The sequence below is a fragment of the Azolla caroliniana genome, unplaced genomic scaffold, assembly GCF_043228905.1.
Source record: "Azolla caroliniana isolate FFs.n. ecotype wild unplaced genomic scaffold, voAzoCaro1.0.p SCAF_3, whole genome shotgun sequence".
In the NCBI taxonomy this organism is placed as follows: Eukaryota; Viridiplantae; Streptophyta; class Polypodiopsida; order Salviniales; family Salviniaceae; genus Azolla; species Azolla caroliniana.
Genome location: NW_028230438.1, coordinates 3,292,606 through 3,309,976, shown reverse-complemented (window position 1 = coordinate 3,309,976; position 17,371 = coordinate 3,292,606).

Below are 17,371 nucleotides of genomic sequence, written 5' to 3'. Positions count from 1 at the left end.
TATATCAGTCGTAGTTTCTATGTCTGAGGCAAGCTTGAAAGATGGGCATGTCTTTCCTTTTACTTTATCAGCTTCCTTCGGCTCAGTAGCACCCTTTTCCATGTCCCTTCTCTTCTGTTCTCGTGTCTCATGTCTCTTTGTCGGATCAGCTTCCTCAGCTCTCTTCCGTTTCTCTTCCACTAGCACATCTTGTGCATTCACTTGGGCGAATGCTAATAGCGCGTCTACTAAATCATTCCATCCAGTGAAGTTTCGTATTTCATCTCCCGCTCTTTTTAATTCATCCACTCGAACCTTCCCTTTTCTTGCATAATCCATCACATCTTGCCAAAAGCCAGATCCACCATATGAGTCTTCTACGCACAATCCTAAGGTTGCCATGGATTGTATCGCTTGAGTCGTTTCTCTCTCAACATCTTCCATTAGCTTTTTCATTCCTCCTCGCCCAAAGTTGAGTTGAAGTGGTTGTCGAGTCTCTGTCGAGTGAATCTTGCCATCTTGATAGTAGATTTTATTATGATTAAGAGCATCCCTATGCTCTTGACAATCTTTCTTCTGGTGGTCGATACTATCACACCACATACACCTTCGGACCATTCCACCTCCCTGCCTTGATGAAGTCGAGCTTTGTCCCGATTTTAGCTTCATCACTTTGATCAACAAGTCTTTCATACCTTTCACCAATTCGTGTAAGAGTGATTCTTCTACTTTCTTTTCTCCCGACTTGTTCCCTATTTCTTCATCATTTCTGTCGGGCAACTCCATAAACCATAACTTTCTTTTGCAGAAATGGGCGCACGCCCTTTTCACCTCCTCCCAGTCTTCGGTAAGTCCACTTGGACTATTCTGATATTCTAAAAGCATTCCCAAGTCCCTCTTGTCTTTAATATTAGTAGCTTGTAGAAACAATATTACTTTATCTGGCACTATTATATTTCTATCTCTAACATTTAGTTGCTCAAATCTTTCAAAAAACTCTTTTAATACTTCCAAAACACTTAAATGTTTATTAGACTCTACCCAATCCATGAAAGCTCGCCTTGTCATCCTTGACATATCGTTGAGGTTGTATTCATTGAGTAATGCCCTTTCGAACGTTGTCCATGTCTGATTCTCCCTTTGGAGCTCTTGGATCCTCTCTTGTAGCCCAATCGCAGCGACTCGACTAAAGCTATTAATTTTTGCAGCTTCGTCGACACCACGTTTAAGCATTTCTTCATTGTAAATCTTCAGAAATTTTGTTAAATTTATACCTTCGAAGATTCCTACTTGTGCGAGAATATTGTCGACGGCTTTGTCGATGCTTGCCATCATCCCTTGTTCCCGCATCACTCGTTCCATCATCATACACATAAGCCTCATTTGCTCCTCCATTTCTCCTCGTCGCCGCCTTCACGTCGGGTTCACCAAATGTGTCGAGGTAGTTGTGGTTCGTGCGGCGAAGTCGCAGGGACTAAGGTTAAGGGGAGTTTAAGGAACTTTTATAAGGCTTGCGTGCAAATGTTAGGAAGATAAAGGATATGAAGAATAATAGTTTAAAGTAATATGTGTGAGAGAGAGACTAGTATAGATAAAAGATAGAGGCAATGTATGATTCAAGACACAAGATAGAGACAATGTATGATTTAAGACAAAAAAGTATATGATATGAACATGATGTGTATTACGAATACAAGATTTTACCAACTTTACAATGTTTGGTAGCAAGATGAACCCTTTCTCTACCGACCCTTGATTCGAACTCTTGACTCCAACTTTGAAACACGAACCTCTTCACCAACAAGCTAACTTGTTTGTTTTTATTATTATCTTATTTCTCTAACTTTCTCTTGATTCCCCTCCTTGTTTTCCCTTTCCCCTCTTTATATAAGTGTTGCCATGCATATGGTAATGTATGGGAGGATGGCATGCATGCAATGCATGAGTTACATGTAATGCATGATCGTCATTTGGCGCACATGCATTGCATGTGATGAATGATGGCTATGTATGAAAATAGATATGAGATAATTATAATGATGAAAATACATTCTAAAATAACTAACCTAGCTTAGTGGTGTATGCTTGGTGCTTGGTATACAAGGTTGAGGGTTCAAGTCCCTCACTTAATACAATATATAGCTTCATTCTTATATCATGAAGCACATTTATTAGACACTTTTATAAATAAATAGCCTAGCCTAGTGGTATGTACATTCTACTTCGTATATAAGGATGTGGGTTCAAGTCTCTCAAATATTATTAAATACAACATTTAAGCTCATTTTTATATCGTGAAGCACATTCTTCACGACAACGTGTTGAATATGTTGTATAAGTTCGGCATGACGGATTGCCGACCTGTCTCCACACCCCTAGACCGGAACCAGAAGCTCCGTCCCAACTCCGGACCGACCTGCAATGAGAAACGGTTCTGACTGGTTGTCCGAAGCCTGATCTACTTAACCATCACTCGACCCGACATCAGCTATCCGGTCGGCATAGTAAGTCAGTTCATGCAGAAGCCGACCGTGGAGCACCTTCAGTGCGCGCAACGAATATTACAGTATGTCAGCGGCACTAAGGACCGGGGACTGCTATACCGGCGAGGTATACTCGAAGAGCTTGTCGGTTACACAGATGCTGACTGGGCCGGCGATGCGTCTGATCGCCGCTCCACTTCCGGATACATGTTCTCCATAGGTAGCGCGGTCGTTGCGTGGAGTAGCAAGAAACAGCCCACAGTGGCTTTGTCAAGCACTGAGGCTGAGTACCGGGCCGCTACCGTTGCCACTTGTGAAGCCATCTGGCTTCGGCGACTGCTGCGAGACTTGCGGATCGAGGTACCGACCCCGATCCCGATTTACTACGATAACATGAGCAGCCTGTAGCTCGCCAGGAACCCTGTGTTCCATGCTTGCACAAAGCACATAGAGGTGCACTACCACATCGTGCGTGAGCGGGTCCTGAGCGGTGAAGTTGACCTATGGTATGTTCATACGGATCGGCAAGTTGTCGAAATCTTCACCAAGCCGCTCGGATCGGACAAGTTACAGCACTTTACCGACATGCTTGGTATTCAGCATCTCGACGTGCCGCACTTGAGGGGGAGAAGCAAGGGCAAAGTCTCTATCGAAACGGGCAAAGGCCAAAAAACTGTTTAACCCGTCGGTAAGAGGAGAGCCGGAAGAAGAGGAGACAAGAAGATGAAGGAAGCCGAGTCGACGAAGGAAGTTGACACATCCGAACAGGTCGGAGCAAGCGGCTGTGAAGAAGAGTTGTGCACTCAGGAAGAGAAGTGCATGCTGTGTGGAGGTCATCACGATGGTATTGATCATGATACAGAGTCGAATGAAGAATTCGATTTTGGTTCACCGGCTGAAGAAGACGAGGGAAGCATGGAGAAGGCCCAGACTCGGAAGTGGTCCGATGTGGTGAGAGGCCTGAAGCCGGAAGTCGAATCGGAGTGTACCGATTCGGACAAGAGCTGGAACGAGTCGAAGATAGCTGACTCGGATCAACAGATGGATCTGGATGAGTCGGATCGACTGAAGGCCAAGGGGACACGGACACAGCGAAAGTCGATGCCATCGTGGGAGAACCGATGGATCGGCAAGCGCCGGAGTCACAGCAACGTGAGTGCTAAGATGGGCCTATTGAGCAGACATGCCGACCGAGAGGGTCGAGGCACGCAGAGCGCGAGCAAGGCGGAGTGACGCCAGGAGAAGTCGGTTGAAAGAACCGACTGTCACAGAGGTCGACACTACGACCGCACCTCAGGTTGAGCTTGAGGGGGAGTGTTGAGCGGCAAGCTCAACCGGAGCCAAATCGGCTAAATAAGCCGGAGCCGGTAAGCGAGACGGATCGGGCGAAACAGATCGGTATGATGATGAGCAACCGAACCGGCAAGCAGTGGAGGCCGGGTGCAATCCGTAACCGGAAGTCCAATCGGAAGCCTAGTATAGGATAGACTACTAGGTAGCTATAGTCTCGTAGTAAGTGTCAGATGCTCGTGTGAGCATTGAAGTACATGGTACTTCTGTCAATCCCAAGAGAACTTGTATAAATAGTGTTACTTAGCACAGTGTGTGTACAGAGCCTTGATATAATTTTGAAATTACGTTCTGCTCTCTCTCTCTCTCTCTCTCTCTCTCTCTCTCTCTCTCTCTCTCTCTCTCTCTCTCTGTTGTTCTCTGTTTTACGCTTCCGCAAACACTTACGTTTACAAAAAGCATATTCAGCGCGTACTGATGTTGGTTGATCAGTATGCCTTCGGGGGTGCGGATCACTTCGATCCCGAGGAAGTAATGAAGGTCGCCAAGATCCTTCATTTCGAATGATGTCGTGAGCTGAGATTTTACATGGTTGATTTCATCCAGGTCGGCACCGGCGATGACTAAATCAGCAACATACAATAGAAGGCTAGCTGGTCCATGTCGACCTTGCCGAACAAACAACGAAGAGTTCGATTTGGACATCGTAAACCCCATTCTACGCAATCGTTGTGTAATCTTCGCATTCCAAGCTCTTGGGGCTTGCTTAAGTCCGTGTAACGCTTTCTTCAATCAACAGACTACCGAAATGTTCCGTTCGGATAGAAATCCGGGGGGTTGTACCATGTACACTTGTTCCTCAAGATCACCTTGCAGGAACGCATTCTTTACATCCATCTAATGTAGATGCCACCCCTTCACCGTTGTTACGGCTAGCAAGACATACACAGTAGTCATCTTCGCGACATGCGCGGATCTCTCGTCATAATCGATGTCATGTTTCTCCACGTAGCCTTTCGCTACTAGCTGGGCCTTATATCAATTGACGAAGCCGTCAGTGTTGTATTTTACCTTATACACCCACCTGCATCTGATCGTCTTTACACCCTTCGGTGTGTCAACCAGGTCCCAAGTCTCATTATCCGTTAAAGCGCGCATCTCTTCCTCCATTGCGGCACGCCAATTCACATCTTCCGCTGCTTCTACGTAGCTCTCCAGCTCACACACTTCCGCCACTCACGTCATATATGCATAATGATGCACCATGAACTCATTATACCCGTATCTCTTTACGGGGTTCTTCAGGTGGGTAGATCGGCGTAATTCGTGATTACCCGATTTTACGGGCTTCTCACCCGACTTCGACCTATTCTGTGGAGGTTCCTTTTCAATTGGCCCAAAGTTTGACTCACTTTGATCTGACTCGGCATTGCCGAAATCATATTCCGACATTTTCTTCTTCCCTTTTTCTTTACGCGTAAACCATCTCCTCGGTTCTTTACGCGAGGATAGCACAACCGAGTCTCCACTACTCGCCGGCTCTTCATTTAGTTGTCCATCTTGGCTCAACCCCTCATTCGACCCGCTTAGCCGAAATGAGATCGAACTCTCTCTCAAAGTTCCGACTTCCTCATCATGCGGAGGCAGTTCGGTCTCATTGACCTCTTCTTCAAAATTCGGAATGGAGTCATCAGGGATTAGAGGCGAAGGCAAGTACCACGAAGCAGACTCATCGAACACGACATCTCGGCTTATGCGAACTTCCTTTGTTCGGGGGTTATAGCACTTATACCCCTTTTGTTTGTCTGAATAGCCGACTAAGTTGCAGTTTTTGGCTTTGGCGTCCAACTTCCTCCATTTCTCCTTCAGCACATGCACGTACGTGATGCTGCCGAAAATCCTCAAGTGCGCCAAGTTCGGCTTCTTTCCGAAGTATAATTCATGTGGCAACACTCCTCCATTAGTAGTGTTGGTAGACAGGTCCCTCCGGATGGGAAGGGAGAAGAACAGTGCCGACGAACAAACGGTATGAACCGAATAGGGAGAACCCGACTTCGGAGAGTCGGATGGTGTAGGCCCGGTATGAACCGAATGAGGAGAACCCGACTTTGGAGAGTCGGATGGTGTAGGCCCGGTATGAACCGGATGAGGAGTACCCGACTGCGGAGAGCCGGATGGAGCCCATCGAGGCTACATTTGTAAATAGCCGAAAAGTCATATTAGTATAAATATGACTTAGGGCAAACTTTTTAGTAACTGTTGTCATTCTTGTTGTTATTCTTTCTTGTTGGTGTGCAAGAAGAAATCAGAGCGCGCAACTGTATAGAGAGAGAGAGAGAGAGAGAGAGAGAGACGAGGTCGTTGCCTCTGTTGTAACCGCCGCCTGTGGCGAAGATCTGAGAACACGAGGTCGTTGTCTCAGTGATCTCACTGTTGTATATTTCTGCATAGTGACAGTTTGCAGCTTGTGGGCTGCCGTGGTTTTTCCCCTATTTTGGGGTTTTCCACGTATACCTCCTGTGTACCATTTCTCCTCTTCTTCTCCTCTTTTGTGTCGCGTCTCATTACCTGTTTTCTGTGTATGAAAAGAATCTCGGTTGTGGCCGAGCGTCGGACATAAGGAACGTCGAGTTCGCAACAAGTGGTATCAGAGCAAAATCGACACAGAAAATGGACGAATCGTTTGGCGGCATGTTCAAGCTCACCGGCTCCAACTATTCAGTGTGGAAGTCGAAGATGAGGGACATGCTCGTGGTTAAAGACCTCTGGCTGCCGGTTCAGTTCGGGGACAAGAGACCGGACAAAATCGACGCCGCGATATGGGAGGTGATGCACATGAAGACAACGGCGTACATACGGTGCTTCATCGACATGAGCCTGTACAACAACTTCAATGAAGAGAGTAAGGCTCATGAGCTCTGGGAGAAGATCGGCACAATGTTCCAGAACAAAAATGCTGTCAATCAGGTGTCGGTATTCCGGAAGCTTGTAAGACTCCGGTACCAAGATGGCTCCAGCATGGCGGAGCATATGAATGCCTTCCAAGGGCTGATTCACCAGGCAACGTCATTGGAAGTACCTCTTGCCGATGAGGTCCTAGCGCTACTCCTGCTCGGTTCCCTCCCGGATAGCTGGGAGACATTAGTTGTTACTTTGGGCAACGCCGGGCCGGAAGGAAAACGGTTATCCCTAGCAAGAGTAAAATCGAGCTTGCTAGATGAGGAGGCTCGTCGGAAAGACAAAGATACGAGCTCCGACTCCAAAGCGCTCCTTACCGAATCGGAACGCGGAAGACATAGAAACCATAGTCCCCAGAACCGGGAGAAGTCGGGGACACGATCAAAGACAAGGGGGAGGCCGACTTGCTTCTATTGCGGCAAGCCGGGACACTTCCAAAAGAACTGTCGGCATTTCCATAAAGACAAGGAAACCAACGGTACCGATTCGAAGCAAACCCCGAACCGGAACGGTACAGACCGGAACGGTAAAGACCGGAGGGGGCCGGACCGGAAGGGAATGACGGCAATTGCGGCAAGTGAAGAGGAGTTGATGCTCATCACCGAAGAGAGTGAGATAAACCATGCCGGCGATGAGATGACCTGGGTGGTAGACTCCGGAGCGTCGTTCCACCTTACCCCGGACCGGAAATGCTTCTCATCCTACTCAGCCGGTGATCACGGCTGTGTCCGGATGGGGAATGAAGGAACATGCCGAATTGTCGGCATAGGAGACATGTGGCTGACAACACCAACCGGATGTAAGTTGCTGTTGAAAGATGTCCGACACGTTCCGGAAGTTCGTCTGAACCTGATATCAGCCGGTAGGCTAGATGATGAAGGCTACACGGGTAGCATCCGGAATGGTGTCATGAAGTTCAGCAAAGGGAGCCTGATTGTGGCTCGGGCCCGGAAGGTAAACACATTGTACCTGATGAATGCCCGGTTATGTCCGGAAGAAGTGAACGTGGCCTCCGACACTGCCGGTGAACTGTGGCACAAGAGGCTATGTCACATGAGTGAGAAGGGGATGAAGAGGCTTGGAGACGACAACCTCATTCCAGTGAAGAACGTGCACTTAGAAAAGTGCACTGATTGTCTGGCCGGCAAGCAGAACCGGACCTCCTTCCGACCAAGGCCACCGATGAGACGTAATGCACCACTGGAGCTGGTGCATACGGATGTGTGTCAAGTAGACACGAAGTCACATGCCGGAGCGCAGTACTTCGTGACGTTCATAGATGACCACAGCTGGAAGCTGTGGGCCACACCGCTGAAGATGAAGGATCAGGTGTTATCCGTCTTCAAAGAGCTCCACACGAGAGTGGAAAGAGAAACCGGCCGGAAGCTGAAGGCGGTTCGAGCAGATAACGGAGGTGAGTACCAGGGGCAGTTCGAGGAGTACTGCCGCTCGAAGGGAATCCGGCTCGAATTTACCGTGCCGAAGACGCCGGAGCTAAACAGACTGGCCGAGAGGATGAACCGGACCATAATGGAGAGGGTCCGGAGTATGCTAGCGCATGCAAAACTACCCAAGAAGTTTTGGGCTGAGGCACTGTCGACGGCGACATATGTGATAAACAGATCACCCTCAGTACCCTTGGACGGAGACACGCCACAGAGAGTATGGACCGGTAAGGAAGTGTCCTACCGGCATCTAAGGGTGTTCGGGTGTCTCGCGTACGTGCATGTAGCAAAGGACCGGAGAGGAAAGCTAGATCCAAAGACCCGGCCATGCATATTCCTCGGTTACGGTGACGATGAGATCGACTACCGAGTGTGGGACCCGGTCGACAAGAAGGTATTCCGGAGTCGAGATATTATCTTCATGGAGGACAAGACACTCGCCGACTGGGAGTCGGAGAAGAAGATAGTGAACTCCGAGTCGACCGGTAAGGATAGACTCTACAATGAGCAGACCCAACCAGCAAGAGACCGGTTAGCACTCGAGGAACCAGCCGGTTACGGTGAGGATACCAAACCGGCAGAAGAAGAAGTAGAGGAAGCTGAGACCGAAACCGGTCAAGACCCCGAATCGGATTCGGATGAAGAGCAAATGGAGGAGCCGATTACCGAAGCCCGAAGACGTAGATATCCTCTCAGAGAGAGAAGGGCGCCCCGGAGATTTCCGGATGCAGAGCATGTCCTGCTAACCGATGAGGGGGAGCCGGAAAGCTTCGAAGAAGCGAAGGTTGACACCCACAGCCGAAAATGGTTAAGTGCCATGCAGGATGAGATGGATTCCCTGCATGAGAACCATACGTACGAATTGGTGGAGCTGCCGAAAGGAAAGCGGGCACTCCGAAACAAGTGGGTATTCAAGTTGAAACCAGGAGATGCCGGCAACCCCCCGAGATACAAAGCCAGGATCGTGGTGAAGGGATTCCAGCAGAAGAAGGGTGTGGACTTCAACGAAATATTCGCCCCGGTAGTAAAGATGACCTCCATCCGGACGGTGCTGAGTATAGCAGCAAGCATGGATCTCGAGGTAGAGCAGCTAGACGTGAAGACGGCATTCCTCCACGGCGACCTCGAAGAGGAAATCTACATGCAGCAACCGGAAGGATTTGTGGAGAAAGGGAAGGAGCACCTGGTATACCGGTTGAAGAAGAGCCTGTACGGACTGAAGCAGGCTCCCCGGCAATGGTATCGGAAGTTCGACTCCTTCATGACCGATCAAGGGTACCACAAGACGCGGGCCGATCACTGCGTGTTTGTGAAGAAGTTCGAAGGAGGGGATTTCCTGATACTCCTCCTGTACGTGGATGACATGTTGATCGTCGGACGAGACCAAGGCAAAATACGGATGCTGAAGAAGGCTCTCAACCGGACCTTCTCAATGAAAGACCTGGGTCCGGCAAGACAGATGTTGGGGATGCACATCATTCGGGACCGGTCAGTGAAGCAACTATGGCTGTCACAGGAGAAGTATGTGACAAAGGTGCTTCACCAGTTCAACATGTCAGATGCAAAACCGGTCGGATCGACACTACCGTCAAACTGCAAGTTGTCCGGCAAGCAAAGCTCGAAGACAAAAGGAGAGAAGGCAGATATGATGAAGTTTCCATATGCCTCTGCCGTCGGGAGCTTGATGTACGCAATGGTTTGTACCCGACCGGACATTGGATACGCAGTCGGAGTGGTGAGCCGGTTCATGAGTAATCCCGGCAAGGAGCATTGGAACGCTGTCAAATGGATACTCCGGTATTTGAAGGGCACTTCAAATATGTGTCTCCGATTCGGCACCGGAAAACCTCAACTGGATGGTTTCACCGATTCGGACATGTCGGCTGATGTGGATACCAGCCGGTCTACATCCGGGTATGTGATGACATATGCAGGGGGAGCTGTCTCGTGGCAGTCAAGGCTGCAAAAGACAGTTGCATTGTCAACCACAGAGGCGGAGTACATGGCGGCTGTGGAAGCCGGTAAGGAAATATTATGGATGAAGGACTTCATCGGAGAGCTCGGTATCCGGCAAGAGGAATACCGACTCTATTGCGACAGTCAAAGTGCCATCCACCTTGCTAAGAATGCGGCCTACCATTCCCGGACGAAGCATATCCAGCGGAGGTATCACTAGATTCGGGAAAGGGTAGATGACCAAGAGTTCGCACTGACGAAGATCCACACGACCGAGAACGGATGAGGAGTACCCGACTGCGGAGAGCCGGATGGAGCCCATCGAGGCTACATTTGTAAATAGCCGAAAAGTCATATTAGTATAAATATGACTTAGGGCAAACTTTTTAGTAACTGTTGTCATTCTTGTTGTTATTCTTTCTTGTTGGTGTGCAAGAAGAAATCAGAGCGCGCAACTGTATAGAGAGAGAGAGAGAGAGAGAGAGAGACGAGGTCGTTGCCTCTGTTGTAACCGCCGCCTGTGGCGAAGATCTGAGAACACGAGGTCGTTGTCTCAGTGATCTCACTGTTGTATATTTCTGCATAGTGACAGTTTGCAGCTTGTGGGCTGCCGTGGTTTTTCCCCTATTTTGGGGTTTTCCACGTATACCTCCTGTGTACCATTTCTCCTCTTCTTCTCCTCTTTTGTGTCGCGTCTCATTACCTGTTTTCTGTGTATGAAAAGAATCTCGGTTGTGGCCGAGCGTCGGACATAAGGAACGTCGAGTTCGCAACAAGTAGAAGTCCAATTCTGCAAGTAAACAACCGCTCTCACGGCTTCGGCCCAGTAAAATTTATTAGCAGAAATCCAATTCTGCAAGTAAACAACCGCTCTCACGGCTTCGGCCTAGTAAAATTTCGGCATATACTTCTCTTCGAGCATTGCCCTCGCCACTTCTTCAATTGTCCAATTCTTCCACTCAGCTACGCCGTTCTACTCCGGCGTATATCTACACGAGAATTTGCGTCGAATTCCCTCCTTTTGTAGATAACTCATGAACTAGTCAGAGAAGTACTCCTTCCCACCATCATACCTGAGGCACTTGATCTTACGCCCAGTTTCCCTTTCCACAAGGCTCTTCACCTTCAGGAAACACATGAATACTTCGCTCTTTTTTGCGATCAAGCATGCCCAGGTGTGCCAAGTGAAGTCATCGATGAAGGTTACAAAGTAACGGCTTCCACCGAGACTCACATTTTGTGCCAGTCCCCACACATCCGAATGGATGAAATCCAACAGATTTCGGCTATGATTACGCTCATTGGGGAATGGAAGTCGGTGTTGCTTCCCGAGTGGACAAGCTTCACAGACTTGGCCATTCCGGCCCCGAAATTTTGGCAACCCGAAAACAATCTTCTTCGTCTGCATTTCACTAAGCCGTGGGAAGTTAACGTGGCTGAACCTTCTGTCCTTTCATGAACCGCACGGTTTCAGCTTGATTGGTGTCGAGGATAAACATCCTCCCTTCACGGCGCCCTTGCGCGATAACTTGGCCTTCTTCTTCGATGTAGCACCCGAGGTACATGAATCAAACTTGCATCCCCTGGTCGACAATCTGACCGACCAACACCAGGTTCTTGGTTATTTTCAGGACGTGGAGCACGTTCATGAGCTTCCCTTTCTGCCCGACATGGCTGAGGGGAACTTCACCAACATGTTTGATGGTATGCGGAGTTTCCGGTTTCTCCAAGTACGAGAACCATTCCTCATTACTCGTCATATGATTTGACGCTCTAGAATCAACATACCACACCTCACTCGATTTAGAGGTGTTCACGGCCATCGAATTGGCCTTGTGATTCATTACGAAGGCTGGGCCCGATCCATTTCCAGCTCGTTCGGAGCCTTTGGCGTAGTGTGATTTTTGACGCCTTCCTACGTCTCTTCCGTTTGATCCGGCTTTGTCTGAATCGGATCTCTTCTTCCAACACCCTCCCTGTGGCCTTTCTTGCCACAGTACCAGCATTCCGTCAAGACCTTCTCTCGTCGGCTTCCAGCGCCGCCATGACTCCCCCTGCTTCCGGAGGGTTCGGAACTGCTTTCGGCATTTCGATTATGCCGTACGTTCTGCTCCTTTCGGCCGCCTCCATTACACGCCGATCCGGCTCGTCCACCATGACCACAAGGCCTATCTTCCTTCGTGTACATCATCTTGTTGTCAGCATGCGTACTCGTCGACGCACCCGCTTGATTTTCCTCCACAAACAACATCGACTGAAGCTCGAAGAACGAAGGTGTATTCTCCCTCGTGCAGACCACTATTCGGAAAGCTCTGAACTTGGATGCTAGCCCTCCAAGTCACACTTGCACCATCTCGTGCTCCTCGATGTTCACATTGATAGAGGCGAGTGAGTCACAGATTTCCTTGATTCGAGTCGTGTAATCGGCCACAGACATATCTTTTTGTCGAACATTGCTAAGCTTCTATCTGAGTTGCAACTTCCTGGCCATTGTGCTTGCGGCGAAAATCCTTTTGAGATTCGCCCACGCGTCCTTTGGCGTCTTAGCATCCCAAATATGACTCAGTAGTTGATGGCTCACACAGGACGCAAAGCAGTAAAGAACTCTACTTGTCGCTTGTTCCCAAGCTGAAAAATCTTTGTGTGTCGATTCGGGTGCTATATCAATAACTTCTTCAACGTAACTCAAGTAACCATGACCGAGCAAGTACTAGTGCATCTTGTAAGACCAAGATGCGTAGTTGCTCCTGTCGAGCTTCTCAGTCGGTAGCGAGCTTCCCATTACTCTGTCCATATTGTTGTCTTATCCTTTCCGAAAATAATAACTTAACTTTATCTTTATAACAAGCTTTTTTGTCGGTTGCGGAGGAGTCTCAACCCTTGCGCTCTGATACCATGTGTCGTGACTCTTGAGTAGGAAGCAGAGAGAGAGAGCGATGGCGATAGAGATAACGATAACGATAGAGATGGCGAGAGCGGTAGAGATAGCGATAGTGATAGAAAGAGAGTGAAAGAGGGAGAGAGTGCGAGAGAGAGAAAAGTATAAGTGAGAGATAAGAAATGGGAATGCGATTATATTATGAGAAAGAAGATTACAAGGAGTAGGCTAAGGGCTAAAGACTGGTGTTGAACCAAATGAGTTGTAATGAGTGTATGGACTCTTATTTATAGGCCCTTATGGAGTATTCTAGAATGTTCTAGAATATTTTAGATATTTATGAATAATAATAATAATAAATATAATCATGAAATATTCAAGAACATTCTAGAATAATCTAGAATGTTCTAAATATCTCGTAATAACTAAACATATAATTATTATGATTACATCTCACATATGTTATTACAATGGTTAAAGTACAATATGTAAACCAAGAGGTTATGGGTTCGATTCCTGGTTCGCCAAGATGAATGTCATGATAAGCCAAGATGTATGTCTTCATGACATTATCCCCCCTTTTCGATGACGAGTTGCACGAGTCGGAAGAAAAGAGTTCAGACTTGGTTTATGAGGATATTGGTTGTGAAATGCAACAACCATGTCGGAGGCATTGGCAAGATGTTCGGCAGGCTCCCATGTTCGATCATTAGGTGTATAGCCTAACCAATCAACCAAGTAGTATAGTTTGTTGCGAATGATCTTGGAGTCGAGGATAGCGGCAACCTCATATTCAGAGCCATTGGAAACGTCAATTGGAGGTGGGGGAGGTGTAACACGACCCGGAATAGAGCTCGTTGTGTAAGGCTCCAAAAGTGAAACATGGCAGACCGGGTGAAGACGCATATGAGGAGGAAGATCAAGACGAAATGTCACATCATTGATCTTACCACTTATGACATATGGGCCAAAACGTTGATAATCCAATTTGTAGCAAGGTCGGGTCGTTTTAATGCTACCTTGTAAGAGCCATACACGATCGCCTACTTGAAATGTAGTCGATGAATCACGCCGATGACGGTCAGCAATCTTCTTTTGAGTGTTTTGGGCTTCACATAAATGATGCAAAAGCATATCCTGAACTTCTTGGAGTCGAGTGAGCCGATCTTCAGCAGCTGGGTTTTTTGGGAGTTCAGGATGTTCAAGCATCGTCCAACGAGGATGGTACCCAATGTTTGCAAAAAATGGGGAATATCCAGTAGAAGAATGCTCGGAGTTGTTATAAGCAAATTCTGCCAAAGGTAGTAAATCCACCCAATCATCTTGTTGATAGTTGACAAAACAACGTAGATATTGCTCGACTGTTTGGTTGGTGCGCTCACTCTGCCCATTAGTCTCTGGATGGTAGCCGGAAGAGAGTTTACAAGAAGTATGTAAGAGTCTGAACATGTGCCGCCAAAATTTCGAGATGAATTGGGGACCCCGATCACTGATAATATCATCCGGAAGACCATGATGGCGAAACACCTCCCGCATGAGTAAATCAGCTGTCTCTTTACTAGTAATGGTCTTTGTGCATGGAAGGAAATGTGCCATCTTCGTAAAACGATCGACAACAGTGAGAATCGAATCAAATCCCTTGGAAGGTGGAAGATCCGTAATAAAGTCCAAGGAAATAGATTTCCATGGGCTCTCCGGAATAGGCATTGGCTGTAATAAGCCATATGGATGATGTCGAGGCTTTTTTGATCGGCAACATGTATCACAGCTACGAACATAATCCGTAACAAAATGGCGAAGCCGTGGCCACCAATATCGGCGAGAAATCAACTCAAAAGTCTTGTGGATGCCGAAGTGTCCCGCCATTGGTGTGTCATGACATTGTTGCATGACTTTGAGTCGAGAAGGACCGTCAGGCACATACAAGAGAGTTTGTCGAAAAAGTAACCCATCATGCCAACTAAACTGGGTGTAGTCTAGACGAGGATTTTGAGTTTGGGAGCTAGATGCACGATTTGGGATAATATGGCTCAAAACCTCTTGGGCGAACGCATCAGTCGCAATCTGCTCACGAATGGAATCAAGAAGCCTTGAATCTCCCAGTGTGTTGATGGTATGCATTGCCATTATTCGTAGACGATCAGGACCTAAGAGGATTTGCTTTTGGCTTTCAAATGCGGCCTCTCCAGGTTGAAGTTCCATATACGAACGTCTAGATAAAGCATCTGCTTTTCCTTGTTGCATCCCAGGGCGATATAGAATTACAAAATCGAAACGAGTTAAGAACTACGCCCAACGAGCTTGTCGTCGATTCAAGACTCGAGCACTTTGAAAGTATGTTAGATTTTTATGATCATTGTAGACAATAATCTGCTGAGAAGAACCCTCCAGAAAATGACGCCATTGTTGAAAAGAATCCACAATGGCAAGAAGCTCTTTGTCGTGAATCTCATAGTTGATTTCTGCGGCTTCAAATTTTCGTGAGTGAAAAGCCACCGGGAGCAGTTCACCATCATCACCAATTTGGGATAGTACACTTCCGAGTGCGAAATCCGATGCATCAGCTTCAAGTATAAAGCGCCTCATTGGATCGACATGGATTAAGATTGGTGCGGATGTAAATGCTTGCTTTAAACCCTCAAATGCAGAGTTCGCATCTATACTCCATACAAATGATCGATTCTTGTGCGTCAGTTGAGTGAGGGGCAACACAATTTTTGAATAGTCTTTGATGAACTTGCGATAAAAGTTTGCGAACCCCAAAAAACATTGCACATCTCGCACGAACTGTGGTGTTTGCCAATCCAAAATTGTTTGAACCTTTGATGGATCCATAGAGATGCCATTTGAAGAGACTATGTACCCCAAAAACTCCACTTGACGTTGGTCGAAACTACACTTCTCCAATTTTGCATAGAGACCATACTCTCGTAGCCGTTGCAAAACTTGGCAAACATGTATATCATGTTCTTCTTGAGTTTTTGAGTAGATCAAGATATCATCCAGGTAAACAATGATGAAGATATCGAGGATGTCTCGAAAAATATCATTCGCCATATGTTGGAAGACTGCTGGTGCATTCGTGAGGCCAAAAGGCATCACTGTGTACTCAAAATGACCATAGCGAGTGCGGAACACCGTCTTCCATTCATCCCCAGGACGAATTCGAACAAGGTTGTAGGCACCTCGAAGATCTAACTTCGTGAAATACTTTGCTTCACTGAGGCGTTCTAGAAGGCTTGAGATCAATGGGAGAGCATATCGGTTTCTAACGGTCACTTTATTCAAGCCTCGATAATCCACGACCATACGAAGCGTACCATCTTTCTTCTTAACGAAAAAGATGGGTGCACCAGCAGGAGATTTTGAATGTTGGATAAAACCATTTGCCAAGTTCTCATTGATATATTCTCGAAGAACCTCTAACTCCGTGGGCGAAAGATTATAAATTGGTCCCCATGGAGGCTCTTTTCCTGGCTGCAAATCAATTGGGCAATCATATGGTCGATGCTCTGGTAGTCTATTAGCCTTCACCTTATCGAACACATCGGAGAATTCTATGTACTTCTTTGGTAGTTGGACCCCCAATTCTTGTGAGCTAGATGAGGGAGTTGCTAAAACCGCAAATACCATCATGTCTTCCTTTCTTCCATACTCTCGTAATTGATGTATAGAGATTGTTGAAATTGTGGGGGATCCTAGATCCTTAGTTGGAGCTTCAAGAGACTTGGATTGTACGGTGACCTCTTCAATAGTTCTTTTTCTCCAATCAATGGTTGGGTTATGTAACTCAAACCAAGGAAGACCAAGAACTAGAGAGTGCTCCGGACTACTAATGATGTTAAATGAGATGACACTAGCCAAATTACCTAGGACTACACGAATTGGTTCAGACTCTTCGACTATATCTCCTGATGCTATAGGGCGACCATCGATGACTCCTACAGCTACTGGGTTTGGGAGTTTTTTCAAGATGATGTTTTGAGTCAATGCAAACTCGCGATCCATGAAACAAGAATTGGCTCCGGAATCTAGGAGGGCAGAGGCTAGGGCGCGATGACCTGTAGATGTGCTAAGCTCGACTTGTGCAGAAAAAACTCTACTAACTTGATTTGATGAAATGGAACCACAACTAGGTACTGACTCTACATAACTAGGATGGTCCAACCAAATGGCTCCTATTTTGGCCGGACTTATTCGTTTAACACATCCTCTAATTGGCTCAAGACATCAAATCTATTCTCATGGCATGGGCTAGTAGGCTTAGTACTTAAGTTATTAGAAGTGATAGTAGAACTTGATGTAGGGTTGTCATGTGCACTTACTTGGTAAACTTGACGCCTGGGTTTATGTGGACAATTCACAGCTATATGTCCTAGACC